The sequence below is a fragment of the Panthera leo genome, chromosome B3 (assembly GCF_018350215.1).
Source record: "Panthera leo isolate Ple1 chromosome B3, P.leo_Ple1_pat1.1, whole genome shotgun sequence".
NCBI classification, from domain to species: Eukaryota; Metazoa; Chordata; class Mammalia; order Carnivora; family Felidae; genus Panthera; species Panthera leo.
In genome coordinates this window covers 141,885,741-141,908,595 of record NC_056684.1, presented here as the reverse complement: position 1 = coordinate 141,908,595, position 22,855 = coordinate 141,885,741, and the positions used below count along the sequence as shown (strand labels likewise).

General features: G+C 48.5%; 1 protein-coding gene across 11 annotated transcripts in view; it reads right to left on the bottom strand.

Annotated features, from left to right (window-relative positions):
- Window positions 1–22,855, bottom strand: part of WDR25 (WD repeat domain 25) — a 140,618-nt gene that overhangs the window by 60,630 nt on the left and 57,133 nt on the right. The window lies entirely within an intron of this gene.

The window sequence follows — 22,855 nt, the reverse complement described above, 5'->3', positions numbered from 1 at the left end:
TTAAAACAACAGAAATGTATTGTCTCATGATTAAGGAAACTAAAAGGCAGAAATTAAGGTGCTGGCAGGGTTGGTGCCTTCTGAGGGCCATGAGGGAAGGATCTGTTCCAGACCTTTCTTCTTGATTTCTACACGGCTGCCTTCACGTTCACATGGTGTTCTCTCTGCCTGTCTGTCTCCAAATCTCCCCTTTTGATTAGGACGCCAGTCATACTGGATTATGGCCCATCCTAATGACCTCATTTTAACATGATTAATCTCTGTAAAGACGCTATCTCCAAATAAAGACTTATTCTGAGGCACTGGGGGTTAGGAATTCAAAATATAAATTTTGAGACACGACTCAACCCTTAACAAATTGGTATAATTTCTATCTTAAATGTTTGGTAAGATTCACTAGTGAAGTCATTTGGGCCTAGAGTTTTCTCTGTGGGAAGGTTTTTAACTATGAATTCAATTTCTTTAATAGATACAGGGCTTTGGAGGTTATCTATTTCTTCAGGAGTGAGCTTTTCCTGTTTGGGTCATTCAAGGGATTTATCTGTGTCATCTAACTTGTAGAATTCACTGGCAGAAAGTTGATCCTCACATGACCTTTGTAGCCTTTTACTATCTTTAGAATCTGTAATCAAGTCACTTCTCACATAATATTAGCAATTTGTATCTTTTCTATTTTATTCCTGATGTGTAGCTGAAGGGCTATCAGCTTCAATGATCTCAAAGAACCAACTTTTGGATTTACTGATTTTTCTCTACTGTTTATCGGTTTTCTATTTCAGTTATTTCTGCTCTTAATCTCCTTCCTTTTGCTTACATTGGTTGAATTTGCTCTTCCTTTTCTCATGTCTTAAAGTGGAAACTGAGATCACTGATTTGAAATTTTCTCCTTTATTAATATAGGCAATTACTGCTATAAATTAGCAGCTGAGAATTGCTCTATCTACATTCCACAAATTTTCATGTTGTTTTTTCATAAGCATTCAGTTCAACATGTTTTCTAATATCTCTAACAGTTTTTTCCTTGACCCAAGGATTATTTAGAAGTGTGATTTTAGTTTCCAAATATTTGGGAATTTTCCAGATACCTGTTACTGATTTTTAACTTAATCCCGTGATCATTAGAGTATATGCTTTGAATGATTTCAAACCTTTTAAATTTACTGAGACTTATTTTATGGCCTAGAATTTGGTCTGCCCTGGTAAACATTCCACACATGCTACAAAAGAATGTACGTTATGCTGTTGTTACATAAAGTGTTTTATAAATGTCAATTAGGCCAAATTGGATGATAGTGTTATTCAAATATTCTGTATCTTTACTGATTTTCTGTCTACTTGAGCTATTGACTATTGAGAAAAGGGTGTTTAAACCTCCAACTATAGTTGTGGATTTGATTATTTCTTCATTCAGTTCTATCAGTTTTGCTTCATGGATTTTAAAGCTCTTATTAGGTGTAGAAATATTGATGCCCTTCAAGGAACTGACCCCTTTATCATTATAAGATAACTCTATTTCTGCTAATATTCTTTGCTCTGAAATCTACTTTGTCTGGTATGAATATGGCCACTCTGTTTAAAATTAGCATTAGTTTGGTATATGTTTTTCCATCCTTTAACATTTAACTTTTTGTGTCTTTATATTTAAAGTGGGTTTCTGGTAGGCATTGTATAAATTGCCTTTTTATCCAATCTAATAATCTTTGTTTTTTAAATGGGTATTTAGACCATTTCATCTATTATTGATGCACTTTGGGTTTAAATTTGCTACTTGTTTCCCACTCATCTCATCTGTCCTTTGTTCCCTCTTTCCCTTTTTTGCCTTCTTTGGAATTAAGCATTTCTTGTTATTTCATTTTATCTCCCAATGTTAGATTACTAACCGTTAATTTTGTTTTGTTTTATTACTAGTTGCTTTAAGGTTTAGAGCATACATCTCTAACTTATCACAGTCACTTTCAAGGAATATTAGCGCTTGCCTAATAAGAACCATAATAATAATACATACAGTGTTCCCCATCTCAGCCTGTATGCATTATCACACGTTTCACACAAACCCCCTAAAACATGGCCATTGTTTTTACCTTAAATAATCAATCATCACTTAAAGGGATTTTTAAGTAAGAACAAAGATTATTTAGATTTACCCACATATTGACCACTTCTGGTGCTCAACACTCCCCTGTGTAAATGTAGGTGTCTATCTGGCATCATTTTCCTTCTGCCTTGAGAACTTTATTTAACATTTCCCATAGTACAAGTCTGCTGGTGATGAATTACTTCCACTTTTAAATGTCTAAAAAAAGTATTTTGCCTTTCCCTTAAAAACATATTTCACTGGGTATTAAATTTGGGGCTGACAGTGGTTTGTTCTTTTTCCTTTCAGTAGTTTAAGTATGTTGTTCCACTGTCTTCTGGCATTATTTCCAATAAGAAGTCTGCGGTCATTCTTCTCTTGATTGCTCAGGATGAAACTCGCCTTTTTCTCCTCCTCTGGCTGCTTTAAAAACTTTCTTCTTTATCGTTGGCTACAAGAAATTCCATTAAGAGGTACCTTGGTGAACTTTTTTCTTCATGGTTCTTGTGCTTAGGGTTCACTGAGTTTCTTGGTTCTGTGGGTTTCCAGTTTTCATCAAATTTGGAAAACTTTCAGCCCTTAGTTCTTTGAATATTTTTTTCTGTTCTCTCTGCCTGTGAAGACTTCAATTTCACATATATCAGGTGAGCTTGAAGTTGTACCACAACTCTTGGATTCTCTGTTCATTTTTCCCCAAGCTGTTTACTCTCTGTATTGCATTCTAAAACGTGTCTATGACCAGGTCTTCAAATTTGCTAACCTTTTATAGTTTCTGATTTGCTATTAATCCTATCCAGTGCATTTTTCAGCTGAGATTTTTTTTTTTTTTTTCAGTTCTGGAGTTCAAATTGGATCTTTCTTCTGTCTTCCTTGTCTCTCCTTAACATGCTCATGCTTGTCTCTACCTTTTTGCATATATGGAGCATATTTATAAATAGTTGGCTGAATGTTCTTACTGACTAATCACACCATCTGTGCCATTTCTGGGTCTGCTTCTATTGACTGATTTTTCTTCTAATCATAGTCTAGATTTTTCTACTGCTTTGCATTCCTTGTAATCTCTGTTTGGATGTCAGACACAGTGAATTTTACTTTAGTGAATGTTTTATATTTTTGTATTCCTATAAATACTCTTGAGGTTTGTTCTGGGACACAGTTAAATTACTTGGAAACCGTTCACTCCTTTCCAGGATAGTTTCAAAGCTCTGATAGGAGGAACTAGAACACTATTTAGTCTAGGGCTATTTTATCCTGCTGAGGGAACACTCTAATGAATTATGAGGACTTCCCACTCTGGCTTGTGGCACCGTGAACTATTCTTGGCCCTGGGAGCTCTGGGGATTGTTCACCCCGTTCCTTTTGGGTGGTTCTTCTCCTGCTTCAAGGAATTTCCTCACACACATGTTGATCAAGTACTCCACTGAAGACTCTGAGGGAGCTTCCTACAGATCTCTGGAGCTTTCTGTTGGTGCAGCTCTCTAATCTCCCCTTCTCTGTCCTGAGAACTCTAGCTGCCGTGGCTTCCTTGACTCCCAGCTTTGTCTCCTCAGGTCAGGAAGACCACTGAGACCCATTTGGGTTTCTCCTCCCTGTGTGGCAGTCTGGGAACTCTCACCAGACAGTCAGCGGGAGCAGTCCCCCAGGGCCCGTTTCATTTTGCTTCCCCTTCTCTCAAGGCCCACTGTCTCCATTGCCTAGCGTTTTTTTTTTTTTTTTTTAATGTTTATTTTTGAGAGAGAGAGGGGTGGGGGGAGAGCAGAGAGAGAGGGAGACACAGAATCCAAAGCAGGCTCCAGGCTCTGAGTTGTCAGCACAGACCCCAACATGGGGCTTGAACTCACGAGCCGTGAGATCATGACCTGAGCTGAAGTCGGACGCTCGACAGACAGAGCCATCCAGGCGCCCCTCCATTGCCTAGCATTTTGATTTTTACATTTTGTAAAAACCACTGCTTCTTACATTTTGTCTGATTTTTTAAATTGTTTAAGATTGAAGCATAAATCTGGTCCCTATTACTCCATCTTGGCCAAAAGTGTAAGTCCTCAAAGTTATTTAGAAGTGTGTGGCTTATTTGTAACAACATGGATGGAACGGGAGGGTATTATGCTGAGTGAAGTAAGTCAGTCAGAGAAAAACAGATATCATATGATTTCACTCATATGTGGAATCTGAGAAACTTAGCAGATGAGCACAGGGGAAGGGAAGGAAAACTAAGATAAAAACAGAGAGGGAGGCAAACCATAAGAAACTCTTAAATACAGAGAACAAACTGAAGGTTGATGGGGGTGGGGGTGGGGCTGGGTTAAATGGATGATGGGCATTAAGGAGGGTACTTCTCAGGATGAGCACTGGGTGTGATATGTCAGAAATGAATCACTGGGTTCTAATCCTGAAGCCAAGACTACATTGTATGTTAACTAACTTGAGGATTAAAAAAAAAAAAAAAGTGTGTCTTAATTGCCAAACATTTATGGTTTTTCATATTGTTTAGTAACTCATTATTACTAATTTAATTCCATTGTAAACAGAGACTAGGCTCTCTGTTGTTTCAATCTTTTTAAATGTATTGAGATTTGCGTGTGACCTATCTTAGTAAAGTACTATTTGAATTTGAAAAGCCCACGTAGCCTACACTTGCCATGCATAGTGTTCTATAAACGTGAATTAAGGTAAGGTAGTTGATAGTGTAATAGAGATCTCCCATCTTTATTGATCTGTTTGGCTGTCCAACCAATTACTTAGAGAAGAGTTAAGATCGCCACGTGTAAGTATGAATTTTTTTATTCTCCCTTTCAGGCTATGAAAAATTTTTCATGTACTTTGAAGCTCTGTTATTAAGTGCATATACGATTGTAAGATCTTCCTGATAAATTCTTTTATTACTATGAAATGTCTTCTCTCTTACTCCGGTTGACAGCATATAATTTTACTTTTGTATCCATTCCAATAATCTCTTTCAATCGCAATGTTTAACCCATTTACATTTAACATGATTGTTGATATGATCAGAATTACATCTATCATTTTGCTATTTGTTTTCTGGTTTTATCTCTGTTTTATTTCGCTTTTCTTCCCTTACTACCTTCTTTTGAAATAACTTTTTACAATTCCATTTTACTTATTGGCTTTTTAGCTATTCCTTGATGTTACTTCTTTAATGGTTGCTCTAGGGATTATAATATACATTCTTAATATTTTAAAGTCTTTTTATGGTTACTATTGTACCAGTTTACATAAAATATAAGAAGCTTGAAGCCATAAATGTCTTTCATCCGTGCCCATTCTTTACTCTATAGTTGTCACATGTATCACATCCACATATGTTAGAAACCCCACAAGCAATATGATCGTTTTTGCTTTAAATAGTCATATGTATTTTTTTGTTTAATTTAAGAGGAAAAAATAGTCTTCTATCTTTCCCCACATATTTACCATTTCCAGGCTCTTCACTCCTTCCTGAAGATCTGAGCTCCTATCTGGTGTCATATTCCTCCATCCTAAAGAACATCCTTTAACATTTCTAAGTTGCATGTCAGCTGTCAATGAATTCTCAGTTGCCATTTATCTGAAAATGTCTTTTTTTTTCTTTAACATTTATTCATTTTTGAGAGAGAGAGACAGAGTGCCAGCAGGGGAGGGGCAGAGGGAGAGGGAGACACAGAATCCGAAGCAGGCTCCAGGCTCCAGGCTGTCAGCATAGAGCCTGACGTGGGCCTTGAACCCATGAACTGTGAGATCATGACCTGAGCCAAAATCAGACACTTAACCGACTAAGCCACCCAAGTGCCCCTATCTGAAAACATCTTTGATTCACCTTCATTCTTAGACGATACAGAATCACGAGTTAAGATGTTTTTGGTTGTGTGTGTGCGTGTGCATGCGTGTTTTATCAACACTTTGAAGATGCTATTCGACTGCTTCTGGACTCCACTGATTCTGATGAGAAGTCAGTGATTTTCATACCATTATTCTCCTCTATGTGATTTTCATTTTTCTCTTGTTACTTTAAATTTTTTAATCTTTGGTTTCCACATGTTTGACTAGGATATGCCATAGTGTGATTCTCTTTATATGTCTTATTTGGGGGTTGCAAAGTTTGTTTTTTTTTTCTTTTGAATCTGTAAATACAAACATTTCATCAAATTTGGGAAATTTTCAGGCATTATTTCTTCAAATAGTTTTTTCTTCCTCATTCTCTCTCATCTCCTTCTGGGACTCCAATTATACACACAATATCACAATATATATTATACAGGTATCTTTGGATATTATCCACAGGTCCCTGTGTATCCTGTTTGTTTGTTTTAATGTTTATTTATTCTTGAGAGAGACAGACAGAGCGTGAGCAAGGGAGGGGCAGAGAGAGAAGGAGATGCAGAATCTGAAGCAGGTCCCAGGCTCTGGGCTGTCGGCACAGAGCCCAACACAGGGCTTGAACTCATGAGCTGTGAGATCATGACCTGGGCCGAAGTTGGGTGCTTAGCCGACTGAACCACCCAAGCGCCCCTATCTGTTCTTTCTTTCCCCTACTCCTTTCCTCTGTTTTCAGATTGAATAATTTCTATTGTTCTATCTCCAAGTTCACTAGCTCCTTCTTCTGACATCTCCATTCTGCAATGGAGCCCAAATGATGGATTCTTTCTTTCAGATACTGTATTTTTCAACTCTAGGATTTCCATTTGTTTTTCTATATACAGCAGTTGCTATTTCTCTACAGAGATCTCCTGTCTTTTTATTCATTGCGAATATATTTTCCTTTGTATTCTTCAGCACTTTCATAATAACTGTTTTAAAATACTCTGCTAATTTCAACATCTGGATATCTTGGAGACAAGCTCCACTGATCGCCTTTCTCTTGACTATGGGTCCCCTCTTCCTGTTTCTTCCTACAGTGAGTAATTTGGGGTGGAATGCTAGATATGACAAAATTTATGTTGTATAGACTCTAGACTGTTATGTTTCTCTGAAGAACAATTTTGTTTTCAACAGTCAGCTAACTTGGCTCTACTCACATTTTAAACTGTCTCCTCTGCTGTGTGCAGCAGCAGAAATTTCTGTTTGGTTCTCTTAGCCTTAGCTGAGCTGGTTGGAGTCTGTTCCATGCATTGGTCCGGGAGTCATCCAGAGATCTGGGCAGAGCCTATTGACAGAACTTAGGACTCCTCTTCTCTGACCCTTTCCTTTCTGAGATCTCCCTCCTCACTTTCCAGCTGCCGTGGTTGCCCCATCTGTCCTCTGCTTCTTCAAGCCAGTAACACTGCGAGTTTTCTATCCAACTTTTAGCTGCGGCTCTGCCAGGCACAGATTGGAGCCCACCCTTGGGCAGAAAAACATCAAAGCAGGAGACTCGCCCAGTGCCATTTCCTTCTTCTAAGAGCTCCCTCCAGTATCTGCCTGCCTTCTGTGGCTCTCCGACACCTTTAAGTAGCTTACTGTTGTTGTTGTTGTTGTTGTTGTTGTTGTTGTTCAGAGTTTACAGTTGTCAGCTGTACAGTTACTCTGATAGGAACTGCTCCTTCATTACTGGAAGCCAAATCGGACACCTGGTTTTGAGCATCTGTTCTGCAGTCCTGGACAGTGACACATCCCCCCACTTCCTCATCTCCACCCCCAGGCCTGGCGCACACACACCCCACTGCCCCAGTACTTAGGTAACAATCTCCCTACACCCTGCCCCCCGGTAGGGATATTTCGAAGAGTGAGGGGACTAGAGTATTTGTTCTGTGTGTGAGCTGCTGTGTCACGGAGGTGACAAGAAGGCCAGGAGTGATCTGTAAACTGATGTCATTTACCGCAGGCAGGAACGAGAAGCCAGGAATGATCTGAGGAGACGGGCCCACCCACACTACTCCCCCAGCCCTGCCAGCTTCAGGAAAGCTTGTAGAGAGCCTGGGAAACCTGCAGGGTTCCTAGGATACGTGGCAAAGAAGCTGGAACCAGTTTTGCTTGATTCTCTAAGGGCGGGGTACCGTGGCTGACAGCTGTGTTACAAGGGGCTCACATTTGCAGAAATAGTGAGAACTAAAATAGTCCCTTCATTTTACACCATCTTCCTAAGTGCTTCCTAAAATTCTTTCTATACCACATGATGCAAGGTCCCTTAAAGTAAAGAATGAGGACAAACTCAATCAGCACCTGTAAGTACATTATACAGAGAATTCCAAGAAACTCTTCTCTGTATTCAATAAGGTCAGTGCCAAGGGAAGGTGTTCTAAATGTCAGCAGAAGATGTAGAAGGCAAAGAAGAGGTTTCTTGGAGTAGAAAGGATTAAGAGTAAGACCCATCAGAGGTTGCTGAAGAATGCTTGGGGAGCTGGGGGTCCTCGGGGCCACCCTCCTTGTAGAGTGGGGTGACCCCTCCGCAGCCTTCAGGGTCCCCAGTGGGTGGTGCAGCCTGTCCAACGGTGGTGAGTGTGGGGCTCTGGGCAGAGCCAGGGCCCCTTCTGAAAGCATCACGATCCTGGATGTTATTCCGAGACAAAATGCCACCTCACCTCCCACGTCCAGGTAACAGCCATCCTGAATTCAGCAGTTACTAACGCATCAGGCAAGCTTTCAAGCACTTTGCGAGAATTAACTCGATCCTTACCCCTGCCTATGACTATAAACGCCATCTGACAGATGAGGAAACTGAAGCACGGAGAGGTCATCTCCCCCGGGCCACACTGTGACAGATGGGGCAGGGAATCGGGCCCCGGCAGCTCAGCTCAAGAGCCTGCTGGCTGAACACAACATGCGTCCACCACCCGCCTGCGATGTGCCCCGTGGTCAGCCAAGCGCTCCTGACCCAGCTCTGTAGGGAACACAGCACAAAGCCAGACTGCCCCTCCGCCCACTGACAGCCCCTTAGCTGTGTCACGCTGACCCCCCCCTCAGAACCCCTACCCCCTAACGTGGTGCCCCAAAGTCCTACGGTCTTCCCTCATGCACTTTCCCCTCACCTGCCAGCTCCAATTTCCAAACACACCCCAAATCTAACCACTGCTCCTCACCTCCGCAGCCGCCACCCTCGTCTGAGACGCCACCACCTCTCCCCCGCTCCCTTGCGAGAGCCTCAAAACTGGGGTCTCGGCCTCCACTCAGCCCCACAGGCTGCTGCCGTAACGGCAGCCAGAGTAGCCCTAGGAGTCAGAAGTCAGGTGACACCCTTCCCCCGCTCAACAGCCAGCCGAGGGGCTCCCCGCCACTGGAACAAATCCCTGGCCATCCCCCCTGAGCCTTCTGCCTCATCAGACCCTTCTGCCTCAGGGCCCGCACACCTGCTTTCCCTCTACCTAGAATGTTCTCTCCAGACAGCCCCGGGGCTCACTCGAGTCTCTACCTAGACACAGTCCCTAAACCACCCGATTTAAACACTGCTCCCATCACTCTCCTTCCTCTTGGCTGGCTCTACTCTTCCTCAAAGCAGGCATTACTTCCTAACGTATTTATTTTTATTTGTTTGTTTGTTTGTTGTCTGCTTCTCCCACTGAAATGTAAGCTCTGTGAGGGTAAGGACTCTATTAATTACCTATTTTTGTTCGCTTCTGTACCCCCAGGGTGTTGAACAGGGTCTGGCACACTCTAGAAGTGAAATAAATATTTGTTGCATAAATGAAGGGATAGATGGAATGGACGAACGGACGGATGGATGGATAGACACACACACGGATGAAAAGACGGCTCTCCCAGCTACAGTCTACAGCTTGGACAAGCAGATCTCCCCTCGGTAATGTGACTCCACTTGTTTATTAAGTTGGGGAACAGAAGAGGCGAAGTATAATGCCCTTTGGCCATGAGGCCTTCTTGCTCTGAGAATAAGTCGTAAATTCTTTCAGTTGGGGGTGCTTTTCTCAACAGTTGGATTACATCACGCGGTAAACACCTCTCCCTCTATGTTCACAAGGAGCCTGGACTCTCTGGCACCATGAGGACTTTGGACTGGTTCCCGCTCCTCTAGAAAATTAAGTGTGATGAAACCGCCACAGTTCTAAAGGCCTGGGTTCTTCAAGTGCCACATGCCTTACCCAATCAAGATTCACTTGGTCTCTGGCCTCAATACACAGAGATCCTGTGAGTCTAAGAATTCATAAAGAATGAACGATTTTGGTGAATGAGTGCTGGCTCTCGGCGTGCACATCTGTTTTAATCTTGCGATGCCCTGGATGCTATGTCCACTGTCCACTGTCCTGCCCGATGTCCGTTTGCCCTTCCTCTGGGACGAGCATCCCATCCTTCCGTGGAGAACCATTCACACCCCACTCGGTCGCTGGGGTACATGAGGCACTGACTCTAACCTCTACGAAGGCCACGTAACCCAGGCCTGGTCAATCAGAGGCAATGAGGTCCGAGCCCAGGGCGTCAGTGGACAGTGAAAGGGAAGAGGCACTTCCTCCCCACTGGGGTTGCAAAGGAGTAGCCCTGAAGCCGAAAGGGGGGCCCCAGCGGGGTGACACGTCCCCGGGACATGCCAAGAGAGACAGAAGGCGAGGGGCAGGCCAGGACACAAGGGCCCCCGGGCCCCCGAGTGCAGTTATGCCTGAAACTGTACAACCCTTGACCTCGTCACCTCTCGAGCCAGCAGACTGTGTTCTGCTTCAGCTCCTAGGCACGGCTGCTGGCAACCAAAAGTTGTCACACAAATCCTTCTAGAGTTTTGCCATGAGTCAACCCTAAGGTTGCTGACGGCTTCTCACACCACCTCTCTTCTCTCTCAGAAGACAGGCTGCACACTGACACCTCCGGTCTTCCCAGCGCGGCCTGCTCCCCGTAATTTCCCAGCACAGCCACAGCCGGTGGCACCGCGGGGGCTCACCTGGCACCGTGGATGCTTCCGTGCGCCAGCCTTGCCTGCCGGGGACCCCTCCGGGCTGCGTGTCACAGCTGTCCTCTAGCCCTGAACACGGACAACTGAGAGGTAGCTAACTGCTCCCTATGCATGAAAGCTAAGAAGTGCTCGCTCCTTCCAGAACCGGAGGGGCTGGGAGGAGGCTCTGAAATGGTTAGAGGCAGGGATGATATTATACTTTAACTTCTTTGCACCGCATTCCACAGCACTCTCCAGATGATGGCATCCTGTGATCCTCACGTCGACTCCCAAGTCCACAGGGAAGTCACCTCCGTTTTACAGTTGCGGAAATGGAGGCTGAGAAAGGGGGGGCCGCTCTCATTCATTCCCTGGGTTTATTCAACAGAGATTCATTCGGGGCCCAGTATGTGCCAAGAATGTTGCCCACTGCAGGAATCCCGGGGAATAGAACCACTCACGAGAGTCTAGTGAAAAAGACAGACATTAAGCAAATGTGTAAACAGGTACCACCGGAGAGAAGTGGAAGGCAAGAACGGGACTCTGGGAGGTAGTAACAGCAGGTGAAGTGTAAATTCAACTGGGGAGGTGGGCGGGCTTCTGAGGAAGGAGTGAGGCCGCAGGGAGGAAGCCTCGGGGGAGAGGGGAGGGCAGGCCTATCTCCCCCCACCGTGTACCACGGGAGGCGGCTGAAGGCTCAGACGCAGCAGAGCAAAGCAATGATCAAATTTTCCTTTTTAAAAAATGCACGCTGCCGTGTAAGAGACCAGAGTGATGTGGGGAGACCAGTGAAGAGGGCATTCGGAGGGAGAGAACGGGCCGGGTCCAAGGAAGCAATGAGCAAGCCAGGAACCGAGCACACACTGGACGTGCATTGTGGAAAAGGGTCACCAGGACTCGGGGTGGATCCGAGTGAGGGCAGCTGAGAGGCGGGGTGCCGGGGCTGTGGGGACACCGCAGGAGAGAGCATGCCCCTGATCACACTGTGCTCGTGGCGGGGAGAACAGAACCTGGGACGTCTCCTTCCCGTCACGGCACCACCTTTCCAAGCGATGGCAGTGGCAGGGGGTGGGGATCCACTCCATCCGAGCCAGGGTGAGGGGCAGCCTCCAAGTCGCCGGGTCTGCTTCTTCCACATGTGGATAGAGACTGGGGCTGCTCTTGGCAGTTACTAGTGGGGGCTCCTTAGAGCACACACTTACTTGGTTCCAATGGCCTCCAGCTTAACTCCTTCCACAGCCCCCATAGGAGGTTTGGGGGCGGGGGGGGAGGGGACCCTGGTGTCATACACAGCCTTGTCCCAGGGGACGGTCTCCTGACAGCTTTGCCAGAGACCCAGTCGAGAAAGCCGATCCCACCCCCGCCCAACAGGCAGCCAGGGCAGGGCCCCACAACAGAGGTGACCACTCTCAGAAAGTGAGGTCACTCAGGTCCCGCTGCCATGGCAACCACCAGAGGCCTGAGCTAGGCGGTCTCCACACAGTGCCAGGCTGAGCTCCGACAGGCCCACACTGCTGGCCCTCCACGACTGGGTTGGGACGGGGGTGATCGTTTTCATCGAGACTCCTCAAAATACGCATAAAAATGAATGCCAACCTCTCATTCCCAAAACTCCATCCAGAAACCCAATAAGGAGGTACTCTAGGAGTCTTCTGGCTATAAGGATTTAGGTGGCTATGGGCTCCTGCTGGGCACACCCAGGGGCCCAGAGGAGGGTTGTAAATGGGACCGGCCCAACCGGAAAGCATCCAGCCGACATGGGAGGCCCCAGTCGCCTGCCCAGCCCCACCTCTCACCTCTGCCTCATTCACATGTCAACTTCCAGACATGTTTCGTAAATGTGCCCGGCTCTTTGCCCCCTCAGATTTTACACGTGCCCGTCCCTCTACTCGAAGCGGTTTCTTCCCTCTCTATCGGGTTGGCCCCTTCTCTTCCTCCCAGTCTCAGCTGAGATGCTCCTTCTTCCAGGAAGCCCTCCTGACTCCCAGAGGCTGAGGTAAGGTCCCAGTGGATGTTCCCACAGTGCCCCATGCTTTCCCTCTGGCGGGACTGGATGCACCACATGGTAAGGGTCTGGATGCCATCTGACCTCCCCTCTCCTGAAAACAAGTCAAGAGTGGCCGTCATGAGGGGGGACAGTGGTCAGGGGATCTTGCAGCTGGAAGGCCTGCTTTGTTTTCCTATTTTTAGTCATTCCTCCTTTCCCCCATTACCTTACATACAATGCTTTTCTGACTCTGAAGGGAATCCACGAGCTTTTATCTTTTTTCACGCCCCCATCAGCACAAAAGCGCCATCTCTTTAGACCACCACGTGCCCAGCACCGCCAGTGCTTCGTCACCGACACGTTGACATGTTCACACGCCTCTCCAGTGGGTGTAACGGGGCCATTTTACAGATGAGGGACCTCTCACGGTGACCACCCTGGGCCACGGGCAGTGAGCAAAGGGACACAGGGTGACACTGAATCTAATCCTTGCGCTCAGAGTGGCCGCCGTGAACCTACTGTCAGTGTCTTCGCAGTACTTTTCTTTTTTTTTTTTAAATATGAAATCTATTGTCAAATTGGTTTCCACACAACACCCGGTGCTCATCCCGACACGTGCCCTCCTCAATGCCCCTCACCCACCCCCCATCAACCCTCAGGTTGTCCTCAGTTTTTAAGAACCTCTTATGTTTTGGCTCCCTCCCTCTCTAACCTTTTTTTTTTTCCTTTTTTTTTTTTTTTTCGCAGTACTTTTCAATGCATACTTTGTTTTTCCTGAGATCCCGCTGAACACATAAATCTAGCATCTTGCTTTCCTCACTTAACATTTTCCAATGTTCTTAATAACTTCATTTTCAAAAGTGCAGTTACTCATCAATTCCAGAAAAGCCTAGTACAGATCCGGCAGCGGCCTTGAACTTGCCCATGTTCCCCTGGTGCCAACAGCTATATGCACACAGCAAGAGGATTTAACAGCCTGATTCAGCGCAGCGGGAAGGAGCAAGTTGCTTGAGTCTGGGAAATACATTACCTCAATCTCACAAATGGTTTTTGAAAACCATTTAGGCCACAGAATTGTCATTCTGCAGGCCTGGCTTCTGCTGCCTCCCCACCCCAGGTCACGGCATCAGGCATCGACAGACTCTGAGCATTCAAGTCTGGGGTGGTAGCAGGCTGAGACCCTCGGCCCAGAGTACCCCAAATCCCTCCTGTCTTGGCCCGCCCTGACCTGCTCAGTTCGGCGACAGTCCAAGAGCAGCTGACACTCGGCAAAGAAGCCCTACCTCCACCTGGAGGTTTGCACACACGCGGCTCAGCAGAAGTTGCTGCTGGCTGCCCAGAAACTCTCTTTGTGATCTCCAGATTGGTCCCCAAACATACCATCATGGTAGATTTATGGGCCTCGAGCCCAGTGCTCAGAAACGATCCCCAAGTCTAATTCCTTCTAAAAGGGCCAGTTAAGGACTAACTAACTAGTTTCCACCAGCTTTCCAGTCACACAAAATTTCTCAGGACTCAAGCTCATGCCTAGGCCTGCGGTTCTCTGGGGTTGAATATCACTCCCTAACAAACTGAACCTTGCATGCATTAAGTGGTGTTATAAATGGAGCCCCCCAAATTTCTAATAGTCTCGAATTAGCCTTACATTGCACCACTTCAATGAGCATGAAATTATTTTACCTATAAAAGTTTAACAAGTGGGGTGCCTGGGTGGCTCAGTCGGCTGAGCGGCCGACTTCAGCTCAGATCACGATCTCGCGGTCCGTGAGCTCAAGTCCCGCGTCGGGCTCCGTGCTGACGGCTCGGAGCCTGGAGCCTGTTTCCGATTCTGTGTCTCCCTCTCTCTCTGCCCCTCCCCCACTCACGCTCTGTCTCAGAAATAAACATTAAAAAAAATTTTTTTTAAGTTTAACAAGTGATTCTAAGGAACTTAAAAAGTTCATAATGGGATAACAGTGATAAGTCTGCAGCACTTAAGTCCATGACTTCTGTGGTCACAAAGCCTGTAATTTACAGAAGCTGTGAGCATGGCAGTCAGAAATCCCTTTATCTGTACCTGTGCTGACAGCAGCAAGAACTCATATGTCAGGGAACAGCAGTTCCCCCCAAGAGCCGGGTGTGATCAGGAATCCTGGTACTGATTACAGAGAGCCCATTTGTCTATTAGTCAGCCTGTCTCTCCCGCGCTCTCGTTCACTAGCTCTTGGGTACGGCACGTGGCTTCCATTTTTTTCGTAATAGAACACAGCACAATTGCTGCTTGACTTTCAAGCTGTTGTTTTAAATTGTTATTATCAGTACGGTGCTATGCACCGCGTGTTGCAATTTATGCATTCTTACCGATGCCGATCATCAGCGTCAACAACGAACCTGTTGCAGCTGTGTCATTCATCAACACCCCTCAGCATCCCCAGGTGTGTACGAAGTCAGCCCCCCTCCCCCTCTCTGGGCTCTGAGTGGGCCTCATGGTCCCTCCTTCCCACCTCACCAGGAAGACAGGCCACAGGGCTGAAACAGACGGCGGCGGGGGGGGGGGGGGGTCCCCGAATGTCAGCAGGGGTGCGAGGCCAAACTTAACACGCTGAAGGCTTAGGGGCGCCTAGGTGGCTCAGCTGGTAAAGCGTCCGACTTCGGCTCAGGTCGCGATCTCACGGTTCGTGGGTTCGAGCCCCGAGTTGGGCTGTGTGCTGACAGCTCAGAGCCTGGAGCCTGCTTCGGATTCTGTGTCTCCCTCTCTCTTTGCCCCTCCTCTGATCATGCTCTGTTTCTCTCTCAAAAATAAATAAACATTAAAAACATTTTTTTAAAAAAACAGGTTGAAGGCTTAGCATCATTGTGGATTGAGCCTTCGCTTCCTTTACTGGGACTGCTGACTCCTTCCCTTTAAGGTCAGTATCATCCAGCAGGCGACGCGATGTCCAAGTGCAGGGTTCTAAACTCCACAACAGTGGAAACAGGCTCCCAGGACCACCTACACCTGACACCCGACACTCAGGTTAGGATAGAAAAGTCTTTCTATCCCAGCCCTTCTTCCCCCTTCTTCCCACGGGGGGAAGTCAGAAGCTCAGTGAGGCTTCAGAATAAAGGTGTATGGAAGCTTCCTGTGGATCCATAAATGAGGAGCCTGTGACCCAGCAGGTCTCCCTTCTGGCTCCGGCAACGGGGCAGCTTTCGGCTGACTTCCCAGGCCCCAGGTCCAACGGCTGGGCTGGCCTATCCTCCACCACTCCCACCCCTGTGCTATATGGCTTCTAAGCTCTGTTTTCAGCTTTACAAAAGTAAGCTTTAAAATCCTCTTGCTGTGTATAAGTTTTTATGATAAACTAGTTGCAAATCTCTTTTGGAAGTTGCCATGGAATAAATTATAAATAAAGACCAACAAAGCCAAGGCTCTGAGGCAAAATCTTATTACCACCTTGAAGGAGTTCAGTGTCATTTTTCTTCCAGTAAACATGTAAATCCGATGTCCAAAACAATACAAGCTGCTTTATTCCATGGCTTATTTGCATGATTTTTAATGGCAAACAATAATAAAGTGTAACCGAACCCTCTAATCCTAAATTCATCTAGACTTTGCTGCAGAGAAATGCATTAATAATAACTTCCAGAGTTCTGTGTGACAACTCACAGTGCGGACCTCTGAGACTCTGGGGGACGGGAACACTGTGAGGAAGCAAGAGGTGGGGGTGGGGCCACGGGGTGACAACAACAAGGACATCACAGCTTGGGTTCCACCAGGCACCTCAAACACCCCGTATCCTAACCCTCCTGTGCCCCTTCGAGTGACACGGCCCGAGCAGAGGACCGCGTCTCTGAGCTGCCATTTCCACAGCTAGAAAACGGAGTCCTGGGGAAGCTTCACAACGTAGAAAGTACAGCCAAAGGCTCCATGGGCCTGTCGTTCTTTCTGTCCTTCACCACCTGCCACCAAAATGACGGTGTGCACAGGGCTCGAGACCCTACCCAGCGAGGCTGGGAGGAGCTGTCTGTGTGCCTTCCTTTAGGACACTTGGTCCGCCAGATGAGTCAGCAGCACGTGCGACCGTCTCAGCTGTCTGTCCTCAGGCCGGTCCCGAGGCCCCAGAGCCAATGCGGACCTGAGAGGGACACCTGAGGCCTGCGCAGAAGAAGGTGTGGTGGGCCCCGAGGCCAGTGTGAAGAGACGATGCCTGGGCCACGTGTGCCCACAGAAAGGCCTCTGTCCTGACCACTGCCGTCTCGGCCTTCAGCATCAGCCCTGGCCTCAGCCTCAGCTAGAGAGGAGAGCTGTCCTAAGCCAGGACAGAGCGGAGCCCAGGAGCTCAGGAGCCCAGGCCTTCAGAGAGTCGTCAGTCCTGCTGTCCACTGTGGCAGCTCTCCTGACCCACAAGTAAACGGAACGGGATATGCTTGAGAGCACGACTCTGCGTCTCTATGTCTCTGCAAAGGATAAACCACTACTTTCAAGGTCAAAAGAAAAATGACCTTGGGCTTCAGTGGAGCCCCAGCCCCTCTTATACATCTCCCAACTTCAGTTCCCAGCCAGGCGCGACTGTGCGCTTCTCGTGCTCGCCCCTGTAATCCTATCTGTCATCCCCCTGACCAAGTGAACGTGTGTACCCCCAGCAGGGGGCTGGCCACAAATCAGGTACTCGGGAAAGGTCCGACTCAAGTCCCAAGCCACTTGTGGGACTGAGGTCACCACTGGTGGCCTGAGGATCAAATGGGGTCCCCAGGGTCAGATGCCTCCCTGGTGTCCGGGCCTGGCTCTCCCTCCAGCTGCCCGGACGGCCTCCGCCCTGTTGCGACCCCTCTCTGAGCTTGAAGACCCTAAAGTGTAGGACAGAGAGGGGAATATCCACCACCGTCCCAGGGCGCCGGGAGGCTACGCTGAGAATACGCACCGCGCCAGGCACTAACGACAGCGATTATTACGACTCGTGCTCCAATCACTCAACAGACACTCTTCGAGCTTTCCGAACGTGCTCAATTCACACCAGCCCCGAGCGCTCCCAATTAATGAAAGAACAAATTAAACTGTCATTACTTCGCTTTAATTCTGTAATTAAAGAACTTCAAGAGGCGACAGGCTCTAAATAATGCATGCTTTTGTCAAAGAAACGTTGAGTTCTGGGCAGAGAGAAAAAAGTACGGGGGAAAAGCTTGGGGGAAAAGCTTGGGGGAAAAGGAGAGAGAAGAAGATACGAGGCAGGAGCCATGATATTTATCCCCAAAGATCAGAGGGAACAATCAAGTGACAGCTGAAGGACTTAATTTGTTTTTGAATTAAGGCTTCAGCTATCAGCGAAAACAGGAAAATATACGGCCCCCACCCCGCACTCCCGCTCCACATCTGCCATAAACAGAAACGGTGTCGGGAGTAATTCAATCCGTGGCTTTTCCAGTTGATGAGGCAAAGCGCGGCAGTCATTTTGACATCTGCTTGTGTGTGACTCTCCTTTTTATGTCAGTTCAGGGGAAAGAGAAATAAAGGAAAAGCATGTGGCACGTAAATTTTTTTAAATGTGTGTCTCTTACCCAGCAGATCATGTGGCTGCCGCGTGTTACAAACCTAACAAGGTTGTCCTGTGCAGGGGTGAGGGAGAGACGGGCTCCGGGTCAGATGGACGGGACGCGGTGCCCCGACCCTCCAGCGGATCCCGGCCCCCACCTCCAGGCGAGACAGGGGCAGTGAGTGAGCGTCTGGTGAGTCAGCGCCTGGGGGCCGACGAGCAGAACAGAACGCCAGGTCTGAATTAGGAAGCAGCAGCCAGGCCCCGCGACTCGAAATTAAATAACTCACTGAGATGTTTTCTTCTCGTTAGGCATTAATGTTTTCATAAATCTCATACACAGTGTAATTGCGGCGTCCTGGTCCTCTGAATCACATAAAGAAATGGCTTTCAGACATGGCTTCCATTTATGCTTCTATTAGCTGCAGAGCCCAAAGGATGAAACGTTATTAAATATAACTTTTTTCCCTGCAATATCGCCAAGTTCCAAGAACAGCTTGGAGGTTTCCCTGAAAAGGTTGGCAAATGTGCTTGGTACACAGAGTAGCAGCTGCTTTACAAACTGCATACTTTTATTAAATTACTGCCCCTGCAACATCCTGCCAGCCACAGGATTAAAAGGGAGAAGAAATTAAACTGATGGGAAAGGCTTCCAAGCAACAGGTCCAAGTCACAAGTGATAAATCTCCTTCTAAGTGCGTGCCGTGTGGGGAAATGGAGGGGGGCTTAGCTGGGGTGTTTTTTTCAGCGGGGGGGGGGGGGGAATAACATAAAATTGCAATAACATCTACCACCATCTCGATGTTGAAATGTCACTTATCCACACTTATGCAAATATCACAGACACGTGGTAATTGCTTGTCTTTCCTTCTTGCCCCACTGGGTACCCACCAGGGTATCTGCAGGTACCCGGGGTCTGGGAGCACGCCTGGCATGCCGTAGGTGCTTACTAAATACTGGCATAGTGACCAAGGGAATGCGTGTACCCCCAGCAGAGGGCTGGCCACAGAACAGGTACCCGGGAAAGGTCCGACCCATCGCTCCTTTCAGGGGCAGGCCATACCCTAAACCCCCTCTGCTACACAAGCCCCCTCCCCTCAGAGGAGCCCCCCCCCCCACCCCCCAGCCCTAGTACGGCCTGCACAGCTGTCTCTTCCACAAGGAAGGACTTGAGGGCAAGCAGCAGCCCTGCATCACAGCCTCTCTCCAGCCCTGTGTGACCTGGGGCAGCTGCTCAAACCTCTTAAGAAGAGGTCTCTCAGCTATAAAACGGGAATCAAACTACCTAACAGAGCCCAGCACATGGCATGCCGTCAGTGCTCACCACATGACCACGGCCACCACAACCGTACGTCTCCACACGGCTCCCCCTCCTCCTCCATCGGCATCCCTGCACGACTGCAATGACCAGGCTCCCCTGCCAAGCACAGGGTGGTCCGGACCTTTACTCCCACTGTCATTTCATCCTAAACAGCCCTGACAGATGTGAGGTTACGACTGCCCCCATTTCACAGATGAGGAAACTGAGCACAGAGAACTTCAGTAGCTTCAGGGGCAGGCTGGGACGCAGCAAAGCCCACGCTGTGCTCCATTAAGCCCCCATCCTATCTGCAGGGCCCCCCAGGACACTCTTGCCAGCAGCCCTGCATGCCTTTCACCCTCCTGCTCTCGGCCCCTCCATGCCGGCACTCCAGCCTCTGCCTGGAACGCCCCTGAGGTGAGATCCGCCGGGTGAGGAGATCCCCTCCGTCTGAGACCCAAATCACCTCCTGTGCTACCTTCCCCCCCCCACCCCCCCGCCGCGAAGACGGCCGCAGTCCTGCCCCCAACGACTCGGGTCACAGAGTTATTCCCATGGACGTCTCCCCGTCCCCCACTCTGCAGAGATGGCTCCCCGGAGGAGAGGGCCCTCAATCCACACCTGTGCACATCAGGACCCAGCACATACAGTAGGAGCTTCCCTAATGCTTGATGCCTAAGTGGGTAAATGAACACAGTGTCTCCTAAGAGTCCACCATGATGCTGGTACCAGAAAGTTCTGAACGTCTCAGCCACGAAGCAGAGCCTTGGCTCCCGGGCCTGGTTTCAAGACCAAATCAGGCAGGGCTCTGTGTGCCTTGTTTGATTAAAGCGATGAGCAGGAAGTAAACACACGGCTATTTCTTGGCTCCACACAGAATCCTCGCTCAAAATGCCAGGGACCGGGCACTTCGACACAAATTCAGCAGCGGCACCTTTAATCATTTCAGGGTTAATAAAAAATGTCAATTGCATTTGTCATCATGGCCATCCTGGGGGAACAATCCCAGCGCAGACAATCTCTGGCCAAATGACAGCCTGGTCTGTTTGTCACACATCCCTCCAGCTGCCTCACTGACAAATTAATCGAGTTGGTTACCTCCCCCTGGCCTGTCCCTTCGTAAATAATCAGAAGGAATATGGATCTCCCAAATAATCTGACCTCAGAACTGCTGCTCTCACTCTCCCTGAACAAGAAAAGAGAACAAAAGCAAGGAATGAGAGTCTAAATACCCTGGGGGTGCAGACTGCCTGGGGGTGAGTGTGGTGCCGCCCAGGAGGGCCACTCTTTCCACCCCAAGGCCCCTCAGCGCTGAGCAGGCCCCCTCGGAGCATGGCGCTCACCAGACACACACACACACACACGTAACCTTATGGGGGCCCCGTTCTACCCCCATGCTAGAAGCGAGCAAACGGCAGCTGAGAACAGACTAAGGGGCATGCCACAACGGGGACTCTGACCCAGGTGTCTGGTGCCACCCCACTGCCCGCTGCCCGCAGCCGAGGGGACCCTGAGCGTGGCTGCCTGTCTGCATTTCGAGAGTAGCGATTTTGCAATCAAGGACTTCCTGCACATTCAACTTGCCAGGTGCAAACGCATCCAAGAGGAAACGCCCCCTGGCATAACTGACACTTAACACGTAAGGACAGGAATGGAGTCGGGTCGAAATTGGAAAAAAAAAAAACAAAGAAACCACTGCTTTCTACCCCGGGATCACTTCAAATGCTCCGAAATCATTAAATTTGCCTAAATTAAGCATTCTGTCTTTATCAGAGAATGACGTGAAAATGACTATCCAGGGGCTCTCCCGTGACAGTTTCCCACATTTGTTTTTAAACAATGAACCCTTTCCTGGCTCTGTGAATTTGGCCACGGGCCAAAAGTCAGGGTCCCTGCTTTCCTCACCTAGAGGTGGGGCTGGGACAGACCTCGCGGCCGCCCCCGCAGCACACGGGAACGTGGCCCCCGCAGCACACGGGAACGTGGCCCCCGCAGCACACGGGAACGTGGCCCCCGCAGCACACGGGAACGTGGCCCCCGCAGCACACGGGAACGTGGCCCCCGCAGCACACGGGAACGTGGCCCCCGCAGCACACGGGAACGTGGCCCCCGCAGCACACGGGAACGTGGCATGCTGGTGCCGCTGCACCCACCACAATATGCTTCACGGGCGGGAGGGGTTTTTGTTACACAAACCTCGAATATTCAAAATCGCTTTTATTTTCAGAGAAAACACAGAGACGATGAAGAATATACAAGTATTTCCCAGATTTGTTTTAAAGCCTTCGCAACTGGAAGGGTTAAGCTGAGCACAACTCCTCTGAGACCACTGTTAATTTCTGCAACTCACTGTCATATAAAAAGCCTCCACCCCCACACGGCAATCAGGGGCTGCCCGACTGCCCTTCCAGAGAGTTCTGTCTCCAGTGAGAAATCCAGATGACACGTTTTCGACAGCCTAACAGTCATTAGGTTTGCAAGTTAACTTTCAGGAGACAGGCAAAGGCTCTTATTTTGATGGCTTCCCTCCATTTTGGCAATTTTATCACCTTCATAAACACTAATGGCTCTTGAATACCTGCCGTGGGTGCGGCGTGCTGTGCCAGGCTGAACTGCACAATGCCACACAAAATGCCATCAGATGAGTCACCAGCCTCCACTGGCAATCAGCTCTGTGACGCACAGGAGCCCGGGGGCTGAAGCACCGGCAGCTTCCTGGCCAAGGCTGGTGCTGGAGGAAAGGAACAACTCCGGAGGGCAGGGCTCCTGGCCACAGGACCCAGCAGGTGCCAGACACGGCCAGGTGCCTCACACATATTATCTGTACTCCTACCAACAACCCCAGCTGACAACATGACAGCCATTCATTCGCCAGTGGGGAACGAGAGGGTCAGAGGCGAGAGAGGCCCCTTGCTAGGGGCCCAGGGTTAGAAAGTGCCCGGGAAACTGAAGCCCAGCCCCACCTCCACACCACCCCTTGCCTCAGTTTACAGGAAGGCTCCCAGTGCCAGGCCGTTTTCACGGCCAGGGGGGTCAGGAGGACCCGCAGTCTGCTGGAGGACACGCAGACCTGCAGAGGGCTTCTGGGAGGAACTCTGGCTTTGGAACCAGAGGGTTCTGTGCTCAAATCCCAGCTCCTACCAGCTGTGTGACCCTTGGCACATCACTGCCCCTTTCTGAGCCTCAGTCTCCTTACATGTAAAATAGGGAAAATGCA